The 12332-nt window shown below is 37.1% G+C and overlaps 1 long non-coding RNA gene across 1 annotated transcript; it reads right to left on the bottom strand.

The window, feature by feature from the left end:
• Positions 1–10669: 10669 nt before the first annotated feature.
• LOC137062614 (uncharacterized) lies at positions 10670–11632 on the bottom strand. The gene is made up of 4 exons (XR_010901255.1): positions 11371–11632; positions 11203–11262; positions 10938–11075; positions 10670–10754 (listed from the first exon to the last, which is right to left on the bottom strand). It is a non-coding gene; the product is annotated as an uncharacterized lncRNA (long non-coding RNA).
• Positions 11633–12332: the final 700 nt, after the last annotated feature.

Below are 12332 nucleotides of genomic sequence, written 5' to 3'. Positions count from 1 at the left end.
AGAGTACAAACAGTTTAATAAAAAGACACTTTAAAAACATAGTACATTACGCGTTCACGGACAGGCGCCATCTTGGAAAACAGTCTCGACTCATCGAGCCACGAGCGCTCTGCTAAGTGATGAACTGTGACTTGGAATCTCATATGGTCCGTTGTTTCCGGAAGAAAACACTGAACACAACAGAGAAAATAAATAAATAAAACTAAAAATGTCCATGTTATTACATTTCACAAACTTAATTCCTATTGACCAGCTCACTTAGAACAGCGCTCGTGGATCGATTAGTCGAGACTGTTTTCCAAGATGGTGCCTGTCCGTGAACGCGTAAGGGACTATGTTTATAAATTATCTTTTTATTAAACTGTTTGTACACTTACAAAGTTCTCAATGCTTCGGTTTGCATGTAGGGACCCTCATTATGCTGCCGTGTTAGTGTGAGGCTATTTTGAGCCTTGTTAGTGGTATTAACTAGCGATTTAATTTTACCACCCTGTGTCTACCCTGTGCCCCATAGACTAGCGTTATAAGCTAATCTGTTTTTAAAGATAAAACTCTTTACATTCGATTTTCATTAAAACGTATCCCAGAGAACGATCTACTCGGTAACCATCTGTTAATTACCCCTAGGTTCATTTCTCACCGGAGTTGTCCTTTAATGTTCTTCACTAATACAATATAAATGAACATAATAATTTTTAAGTTTTGACCTACAATTTACAGCAAATCTGGCGGTCAGTGATTCCTTCACTCTGCAAATGTGTGTAAAAACACATGATAAACAATCTCTCATCCCCATGAGTTAAATACTGCTCTTGACCAGATGTTCACTGCAGATGTTTTGCATTCTGTCCTGCGGCGGGACTCAAACTGACATCTTGGATTAGTGATAGACACACGGGAAAGGGGTTTCCCTGTCATTTGTGATGCAGATAGAGGGCTAGCGACCGCACCTCACATCCCTCTTCCTCGCTTCCCCCTCACAGACGCATGGCACCAGGCGGACTCCATTAAATAAGTCCGACTTCATAAAGCTGACAGACTTGCTCTGCAAAACGTTTCGACAGCACAAGCACATTAGGGGAGTTCCAAGTTGCGCCGATGGGACGCAGGATTAATCACAGCCAGCGCCGTGAGCAAGTGCATGAGTATTCTTTAATACATCAGATGCTTCCCACTAAAAGTGTCGGTTTGATTTAGAGATAGTAAATATGATTTGTTCAGATGTGTTGGTGGAAAGCAGAGAGTTGCACATTTTGTGTGAGGAGAGGCCGAATATTATGATAAATGATTCAGAGACAGTACATAGGAGACTGGAGTGGTGTACTTGGAGTGTTCCAGAAAAATAGTAAAAAAAAAAAAATATCTGCACCACTGCTTTTATTTAGGTGGATAGTCAAAGTATTTGTCTTTAGCTCCATCCAGACTAGTTTTCCCAGAGGAGGTTAGTTAAAGTTGAACTTTTTTTATACACCTAAAAATAACGGAGCAAACTGACTGGCCTTTTTCGGCTATCTTTCTGCATCATCTCTTTCTCTCTTTTAAATGTAATACAATTAATATGATATAATAAATGCTGTTTGCTCACACTTTATATTAAAGGTGCAGTGTGCAATATTTATGAGGATCTATTGGCAGAATTGTAATATAACTGCAATATAAATGCAATACATAACTACGTTTTCAGTGGTGTATAAAAAACCTTATATAATGAACCGTTATGGTTTTATTACCTAATGGTACGTTCACACCAGGTGCGAATGAAGCAATAAGCGCGAGTCATTTACATGTTAAGTCAATGCAAAGACGCAAATAGACACTGTGGCGCAAATGTCGCGAATTGAGCGAATTGCTCGTAATTCGCGCAAGTTAAAAAATCTGAAATCTGGCGGATATCCACACCGCGTTAACCAATCAAGAGCCTGCTTAAAGGTGCACTATGCAACTTTTCGTTCACTGGAGGGCGCCTTTTCTAAACGGCTCGCGAGTACCGGGACTTTTATTGTGACGGGCTGGAACACAGTCGCCGGGCGCCCGCACTTCCGCTTTTTCCTGTCAGGTAAAAACAGCTATTTTTATCATATCAGATACATTTAAGGGGCCAAGGGCTTCAGCAATCTGTCCACTCTCTTCCCTGAACTGAACTGAAGTAGGGGGCTGTACTTTCCACACGATTGACATCAGGTTCAAGTATGCCAGGTTGGCTGGTGGTTATGTTGCCCGCATACCGCCTCCCATGGCCGTGACTGGTATTACGATACCTGTCGGGCCGGGGCTAGTACTGCTACTGGTAATTAAGGTTGATATCTCTGCAGCACTATAACTTGACATTTTTTTTATTGACATCATCGCCCTTATTTCTTCTCATTCTTTTGATGCGTGTAGGTCATTTGTGGGATATTTTTACCTCAATTTTTACACATGGCACCTTTAATGCTATCATGTGGTGAAGTGACGGATGGAAAACCCAGAGGCCAGAGTAATTTAAAAATACTACTGTTATTGTGTCACAAATTTTAGTTTTAAGAATTTTTCAGGGAAATATGTAGTTGTTTCAAGCTCAAATCTGTGGTTTTATTTATTAAGAGAGCGCCTATTTGAAAATCTGATCTGGTGTTTTCGGAGGTGTGAGATCCAGGTGATCAGCAGCGCTCAGAGCTCATTAACCCCGGCGAGAGCAGCCTTAACTCGGCTAGTCCTTCTGACAACTGCCGCTGCCTGCCAGAAGACCCTTCCGTGGTGTGAATTAGCATCTGTTGTGTAGTGAATGTCACATGCAAATGAAGCGAATTTCACGCGCGTATATCGGGATTTATTCACTTTATTCGCGTCTGGTGTGAACACCCTTTTTAGAATGAGCCATATGATCTACATACACCGCCCCTTACAGTGAAGTCGCCATTTTGCGCCATCATGTTTCTACAGTAAATTTCTCTACAGAGCGCTAGATACTCTCTGCTGTCTCAGACCACGACATCTTTGTCCTGTGTCGGCACAGTAGCTTCTCTCTGTGATTCGAAAGGAAGGGGTGAGCGGTTGCAATTCCCAGCCTCACCATTAGATGCCGCTTTAATGCATTTATTGTATACACATTCTTCCATTGTTTTTTTTTTTATATGTTGCACTTTATTTCAACATGTCCTCCAACTAATATGCCTAGATTGTTTGTCACTTCCTTTAAATACGACCCATGGGAGCATTTTCTCAAGTTGCACCCCTATCGACAATATTTTAATTCATGAAATATGACCCATAGGAATGTTTTCTAAAGTTGTGCTCCTATTGACAACAGGACACGAATCACTGGGTAGGTTTAGGGATCGGATGGGTGTAGTTGTAAATAAAATATTTTTGCTAAATGGAAATATGATAAATGGTGGTAAAAAAAAAAAGTCCACACATTGCATTATTGAACACGCAGTTTGATTGGTAACGACAGTCATACGTCATTTGTTCATGACGTCAGACACACAGACGTTATTTTTACGACAGCTAGAGGGTGCATGACTTTAAAACGTAAATATAGGATGTAATAAAGTGCTTGAAAAACGACCACTTTTATTTTTTATTTTAAGGTGTCTGTGTTACAGTGTAATTATGCAATTAAGTACTGAGTAATAATAATTGTCTAGAGTTATGATTAGGATTAGGATGTGGTATAGGATTAGTTGCAAGTAATTATGCATAATTTATAGTTGTTACTACAAGAACTACATGTAACATGTAACAATGACCTGTCAAATAAACGGTTACCAAAAAATAAAACCTGCACAGCTTTAATTAGTTTCTGTAATTACCTTCTGTAACATAGACCTATCTCACCTCAATAGCAGCAATTTTGAAATTGAACAATATAATTGTACCTAACAATTGCCTTGTGTAAGTAAAGACACATAATATAAAGTATGGCCTACTTTATTCTATTGTATAATTTTTTTTTTCATAAAAATGTTAATGTCATCATTTACTCACCCTTAAGTTGTTCCAAACCTGTATGAATTTCTTGCTTCTGCTGAACACATAAAAATATATTCTGATGAATGTCGGTAACCAAACTTACATAGTATTTTTTTTACTATTAAAGTCAATAGGGTCCACCAACTGCTTAGTTTCCCATATTCTTCAAAATATATTCTTGTATGTTCAGCAGAAGGAGGAAATCCATACAAGTTTGGAACAATTTGAGGGTGAGTAAATGATGACATTAACATTTTTGGCAGATTTTTTTTAATGAAAAATTTGAATTTTTTGGGTGAACTATCCCTTTAAAATCACATATTCAAGTTTTTTATAATACTTGTAATTGAGCATGACCTTCGGTGACACTGACCTTCAGAGATCTCAATGGCATGCTAATCAGTAGGCATAGATGTCCTGCGTTAAAGAATGTAACGCAGACCTTGTTCTGAAAATATGCTATTTTGATCTGTGTTTAAAATCCAGTGACACATTCAGGTGTCTTTGTCTTTCCTTTTCTCTTTTGGTTCCAGATAACACACTTTCCTTCAGCCGTTTCTCTCCGGAGGGGAAATGATGTTGCTCTGGCACTTTAATTAAGACATGGAGACATCCCTTGGAGACATGTGATTAAGTGACAAACTATAATCACTTCCTGATTACCCTCATCTTTCCTCCTCTTGCGTTCTTTTTTTTTTTGGTGTTATTTTGCAGTTTTTGTCACAGCTCATTAGAAACGCCACAAAATTAGCATGCTGCCACACAATGGCCACCATTGTTAATAATCACAAATTAATGTGCTGTTGCGTGTAAGTCACTGTCGTTTGTTTCCACCCTTCTGGTAATGAGTACGCATTTTCACATTCGGATTGCTGGTGGCTTTCCCCGCAGGGATGTTCAACTGTATCGTCAGGGGGTAAAACACATAACTTATCAGATCCCGTCATAACAGGGATTGTGATTGTGTCAACCTGAAACGGGGAGTTTCGGACAATCCTTCCAACATAGCCATAAACATCCCATAATGCCTGGCTCACACTACAGGAGTTTTAGGCTGATTTATGCCCGATTTTCCTGAGAATTTTTTTTTTTCCAGGACTCGATCGGTTCCGATGTTCGGCGCAGATTATCTGGTAATGTGAGGCGTTCACAGATCAAATCTTGCACCTCCCGATCTGCTCTCATGCAAATCGGGCTCGCCCCGATCATATCAAACATGTTTGATATTTATCGGGATGAGCAAGATTGTAATAACGTCAGTACTGTCACAATAGCCAATAGGAATCAAGTCTACGACAAGACGGACATTTCGAAATGGCGACTGCGAGTTGAGTTGCTGTAGTTTGCTGTAGCTCTGAGAGAGAGAGAGAGAGAGAGAGAGAGAGAGAGAGAGAGAGAATATCAGCATTTCTTGCTTTTCATTTGACAGCACAAATATACACTGTTACCAGTGACGATCGCTTTTGAACTAGGCAGCGGTAAACATTCTAGCACACTAGTGTGACCTAGCGCTCGTGCAGGGTTCGCCTCAAATACTCAGAAATAAGAAAACAATAAATGACAGTCGTCTGAACGTTCCTTCACTTTATTCTCGGTCACACGCGTAATAACTAGCCTGAAAAAAACCCGCTACACTCCAGTACAATAAGTACGCATGCACTACCGCTATACGGCAAGCCCAGAGGGGAAAATACATTGCTAACACACTCACACACAACGAGCGCCAGAACGACAGGATCAAATAAGGTTAATAAAATCACCTCCATTTCTCACTGAAGAACTGACAATCCATGTTGAGCCCATCTCCCCAGCCATTTTCTAATCCACACTGGTTTATTCCACAACAAATGATCATTATTGATACAGCAAGTTTTCATGTTACAGTAGTAGGCTGATCCATTTTGTTTTTGTCTGGCTCGATCAGACAATGTTGGGCCGAGTTAGTATAAATCGCATGTGCCAACAAGGTGGCCTATTTGCACTTAATGTAAGTAGATGATTATGTTTTTGTATACTGCTAAAATGTCACTATATTTTCTAAGATGTTTTGCCTGTGCCCAATTTTGTTTCAGAAGGCTCTTAAAAGCATCAAATGGACTTTTGGATGATATTATTAATAGCAGATTTTTTGGTTACATTTTATTGTTACCCATATTTGTACCCGTCCTTCGGATGAGACGTTAAACCGAGGTCCCGACTCTCTGTGGTCATTAAAAAATCCCAGGATGTCCTTCGATAAAGAGTAGGGTTGTAACCTCGGCATCCTGGCCAAATTTGCCCATTGGCCCATGTCCATCATGGCCTCCTAATAATCCCCATATCCTGATTGACTTTATAACTCTCTCTCCTCTCCACCAATCAGCTGGTGTGCGGTTGGCATTCTGGCGCAAAATGGCTACCGTCGCATCATCCAGGTGGGTGCTGCACATTGGTGGTGGCTGAGGAGATTCCCCCTTCTATATGTAAAGCGCTTTGGGTGTCTAGAAAAGCACTATATAAATGTAATGAATGAATTGTTATTATATAGTGTAATTATACATTTAAGTCCTGAGTAATAATAATTAACTACATGTACTTGTTGTAGGGTAAGGATTAGGTTTGGGTTTGGTTAAGATTAGTTGCATGTACACTGTAAAAAATTATTTGTTGACTGAACTTAATATATTTTGTTATCTTTTTGCATTGTTTTTTTTAAGTTTCTCTTACTTATTTGGATAAGTTATCTGAACTAATTCCATTTAGTAATAAAAACTTCCCCTTTAGCTTTCTGAACTTAAATGTTCTAGTCATCATAACTTCAGTTTAGTTTTCTGAACTTAAATGTTCTAGTCATCATAACTTCACTTCAGTTTTCTGAACTTAAATGTTCTAGTCATCATAACTTCACTTTAGTTGGTTGCAAAGCTACTTTAATAAGTATTAATTGCATTACTATATTGATTTGTAAATTACATTTGATTTAGAATAAAACCTATAGCAAATTAAAATCACAGCAACACATACCAGTACACATTTATATTTATTGCAAAAACAAACACCAAAAACAACCACACAAAAGGTCTGAAATGTCCTTTCTTCAGAAAATTGCAAAAAGAAACGGCACAGACTGTTAAACACCTCTGATTTGGCTTTATACCATTTTAATTTAAACTTAATTTAAGTTCATTTTAATTAACAATGTGTAAGCTCTCAAGCTTCAGTACATTTATCAATGAGCATAAACAGCACATATGCACCAGTGTTACCTCACTGCATTTTTTTCAGCTTTGCAGCTCTCCCCAACCATTAAACCTAGATTAAAAATAAAAATAAAATAAAAAGTTGGATAACCTCATAGCTCGAGCCCAAACAGTGTGGCAAAGGCATTTAGGGCATCTTCTAGATCCATGACCACAATCTCTGTCTAGTATGACATCCACATCCACAACATCATCTGGGAAGGCACTATCATGTCTGATGTCCTCACTCATGGTCAAGATGCCCTACATTAACCCCATGAACAATGTCTCTCTCATCATCATCTGGCTGGAAAAAAATGAGACACAGATACAAATTTTAAGTGGTGCTGTCATAAAATATTTATTCAAACATACATTAAATACTAAAGAACAGCGATACAATAACTAGGCAATATAGTAAATATACTTTTTCTAGCTGACAGAACATTTTTTCTGAGGTAAATGTGACATGACATTGCTTAAAAGCTATTTATTGCTATTTATTAACGTTTGCGCAGTTGAAACACTGCAATTACATGAGACAATACAGATTTCATATACATTGTACTGTATCTTTAAACATATTCTCTGATGTTCATACATGTTTATTTCATGCTGTATCTACTAGTAAAGTGCAATATTCAAATGCAAAAAAGCAACAAAAACAACATTTAAAACCACTGTCATATAAAAGGGTTAGTTCACCCAAAAGTGAGAATTAGCCCATGATTTACTCACCCTCAAGCCATCCTAGGTGTATTACATTCTTGTTTCAGACGAATACAATCACAGGGCTTGACATTAAGCATGTTCATGTGCTTGTCCTTCGGACAAGTAAATCGTTCATTCACTTGGCCAAATAAAAAATGTGCTTGTCCAGAAAAAAGTTCGATATTTTTTTGTTTTTCCGTGCGTGTGTGCGTTGTAAATATAATTTATTCTGAAGCAATATTCTCCCCAGTGTTCAATCAGCTTTGACATATTTAAATATGCATATTTGTGATTTAAAAAAAAAAATATTGAATCATTTGAAATGTAGAATATTATTACCTTTTATAAAGGGAATTTTCCCCCTAATCTTATTAAATAAAGGCTCTGCTTCAGGTTTCATTCTATATTGTTAAATTTGATCAATACATTAAATTAAAATAAGACAATATAAGGGCTGTTACCAATCAAATAAAATAATTTACACTGAAAAATCACAAATACATTAAATAATGTTTTGAGATTTGTAGTTTTGAATAGACAAATACAAATGCTAGAAAGTATGTTTAAACATGAAACTAAACCTCCAGTAGATGGCAGCAGGTGGCCCTCTTAATGAGTGAGCCATTGAGTCGTTCATTCAAACGATTCATTGAAACACTGAATCGTTCAGTTGCTGTGAGACGCGTTACGGTTCTGCTGTGAACGATTTTCGCTGCTGAAATAGAACAAACACACTCAATATTGCATCTAAAATGTAAGTGACTAAGTGAATGTTAATGTAATGTTTATGGAACCGTCATATGAAATCAGAGTCACTTTCTGTCGTGATTGTACTCAGGAAACAGCTTAAATGGCTCTAGTGTTGTAATTTCTCCTCGAGAGGCTGCACGAGTGTCAACAGCGCAAACTTGTTATCGTCATTTCATCATATATTACTATTCACTATCAATCGCCACTTACACTAAATTAATGCACAATCATTCTTGCATTTTGGTGATTCGCTAACGTTAGTTTATTTTTTGTTTTAATCAGGCCCTTGTCCATCGGGCAAGTAAAATTCTCTTTCACTTGTCCCTGACAAGCGTTAATGTTGAGCCCTGAATCAGTTATATTAAAAAAAGTTCTGGCTAATCCAAAAATTATAAATGGCAGTGAATGGCTGCCCAAATTTTGAAGCCCAGAAAAAAAGTGCATCTATCCCAGGGCTCGACATTAACGCTTGTGGATTTTTCGAAGGGACAAGTGAAAGAGAATTTTACTTGCCCGATGGACCTGATTAAAACAAAAAATAGCTAGCGAATCACCAAAATGCAAGAATGATTGCATTAATTTAGTGTAAGTGGCGATTGATAGTGGATAATAATATATAATGAACTGACGATAACAAGGTCGCGCTGTTGACACTTGTGCAGCCTCTAGAGAAGACATTACAACACTAGACCTGTTTTCCTGAATACCACCACGACTGAAAATGACACTGACTTCATATGACAGTTCATAGCAAAACAATTAATTAACATTCACTTAAATTAACATTCCCTTAAGGTCACTTACATTTAAGAAGCAATATTTAATGTTTTGTTCTATTTCAGCAGTGAAAATCATTCAGAGCAGAACCGCAACACGTCACAGCAACATGTGTGTTACTGAACGATTCAGCGTTTGAATGAATCGTTTGAATGAACGACTCAATGACTCACTCATTAAAACGGCCACCTGCTACCACCTACTGGAGGTTTGGTTTGATGTTTAAACATTATTGGTCTATCCAAAAATACAAATTTCAAAAAATTATTTAATGCAAATTAAATTTTTCAGTGTAAATTATTTAATGTGATTGGTAACAGCCCTTATTGTGTCTTATTTTAAATTAATGTATAGATCAAATTTTACAATATAAAATGAAACCTGAAGCATAGCCTATATTTAATAAGATTAGAGGGGAAATGCCCTTTATATAAGTTAAAAAATAATAATTAAAAAATTCACAAATATGCAGATTTAAATATGTCAAAGCTGATTGAATACTGGTCAGCATATTGCTTCAGAATAAATTATATTTAAAACACACACACACACACAAAATATCAAACTTTTTTCTGGACAAGCACATGAACATGCTTAATGTCAAGCCCTGTATCCATTATAAAAATAATCCAGAAGGCTCCGGGGGGTTAATAAAGGCTTCTGGCGGACCGCCTTCAACTTACGAAATAAGTGTAATGCCTCCTGAAGTTCAAAAGGTTTACGCCACGTCCGACGTCATCGTCGCGGCAATTACGTTTTTTTTACACCATGTCCGATGCCGTCGCTGCGCCAGTTGCGTTTTTCTTCCCCTCTACATCCGACGACATCGCCATGCCAGTTACACTTTTTCCGTAACTTTAATACGGAAGGCCGTCCCGCCAGAAGCTACATATTTTACATTATAACTTGTTAAATATGGATTTTTTTTTTTTTTTACACAAACCCATCGATTCACATCAGAATGTCTTTATTAACCCCCCTGGAGCCATGTGGATTACTTTTACAATGGATGGATGCACTTTTTTCTGGGCTTAAAAATTTGGACTGCCATTCACTGCCATTTATAATGCTTTAGATTTTTTTTAAATATAACTCCGATTGTATTCGTCTGGAATACACCTAGTATGGCTTGAGGGTGAGTAAATCATGAGGTAATTTTCCTTTTTGGGTGAACTTACCCTTTAATAGTTATTTATTTTACCTGTATCGATTCAAACTCACATTTAATAATTTTCAAGGAGTTTCATGAAACTTAACGTTATCTGTATCTGATGGCGATCTGAGAGAGAGACCATGCAGTGAAGCGAGATGTAGTTTCATCCGATCCGTAAACCAGTTCAGTTTCTTGTCAAGGAGCAATAGATAAAAACATTTTAAAAAAATAATTAAAAAAAAAACATTTTATAGGCTTATTGACAACATGTTGCAATGTTTACACTGTACAATGACTCAATGTGATTTAATTAGGGCTGAATACTTCAAATTTCACAATTTGATATTATTTAAATTCATACAGTTAATATTTACCAGAAATTGCAGCAAATATAGTGAAACTGCTGTCCACCTCCAACCATTCGAACAAATAGACGGCGCGAGTTGTTGAGAGCTCCATGAACCCCGCGAGGTAAAAGCGTGTAACGTTAGGAACTCTGTATTTCAACGGCTCTGGGAGCACAACACACACACACACACACACACACACACACACACACACACACACACACAAATATAATTATAAAACAATATAATGTCATAAATACACTTTGTAGATGAGGTTAAACACGTAACTTACTTTGTGTTATCTTGGTTAAAAGTAAACTCCATGTCTGCACTGCACGGTGAGTCATGTCCCCTGAGAGAAAAGTTTTGGCTTCTTTAAACGCGCACAGCATATAAGTTACATATTGGTATAAATCAATAAATTATGAAAAACAAATGGTAAATGAGATAAAACACTTACTTTATAATATTTCCCTGTAAAAAAGTTCTCTCGCCTCAGTCGCCTGTTTCTATCCTCCGCTCTGCACCGCGAGTCAAAGAAGATATCTCTAAGTTTAGGTGCGCACGGACACACACACACACACACACACACACACACACACACCATCCTACCACAATATAATGTTATAAACTTCATACTGTTAATGAGATAAAACACTATGCCGGTGTAAACACTACTCATTTGCTCAGCATTGCAATTGAATGGAAATGGCGTCTGGTCTGTCAGTCGGTGGGGGAGGGGATACGGGGGCGCGCGCATACAGCACGTGCATTTGGATGTACATAATTATCCTCTCCGCCAGATGGCGCTGTTTTCACTAGCCGTGTTAATACAAAAACTCTTTACTCATTGACTCCTTGAATTAAGACTTGGTTTATATGGTGTGGAATGGTACGTATTAAATACGGTAAGTTAAATAAATGTGCTCATATCTATATAATTAGAGTGTTGTATATAAATCAGCTGCACATAGTAGATTAAGTTTAGTTTACTGTAGTTAAATAAATAGACTAAAGTATAATTGGAGTAAAATCCAGAACAGTTCAACTTATGTTTTTAAGTTAACACAACAATTATACTTGTTCATTCAACAGAAAATCTAGTGTAGTTATTTCAACATATGTTTTTGAGTTAAAACAACAATTATACTTGTTCACTTAAATTTCAGTCTAGTTGAGGACAAGAAAACTTAAAATGCCTTGTTGTCTGGACAATCTAGTTATCTCTACTGAAAAAAATTTGTTGAAATAACAAAATCGCAAAAAAAAAATTTACAGTGTAATAATGCATGATTTAGAGTAATTAGTAACTACTACTTAACAACACTAAAATAAAGTGTTACAGATTTTTATTTTATTTATTTTATTTTTACATCACAAACGATGTAATGCAGTACTGTTATATTCTCAGAAAAAAGTTAC

The sequence above is a fragment of the Pseudorasbora parva genome, chromosome 23 (genome assembly GCF_024679245.1).
Source record: "Pseudorasbora parva isolate DD20220531a chromosome 23, ASM2467924v1, whole genome shotgun sequence".
Lineage (NCBI taxonomy): Eukaryota > Metazoa > Chordata > Actinopteri > Cypriniformes > Gobionidae > Pseudorasbora > Pseudorasbora parva.
The sequence above is the reverse complement of the archived record's forward strand: the minus strand, read 5'-3'. Positions and strand labels throughout refer to the sequence as shown.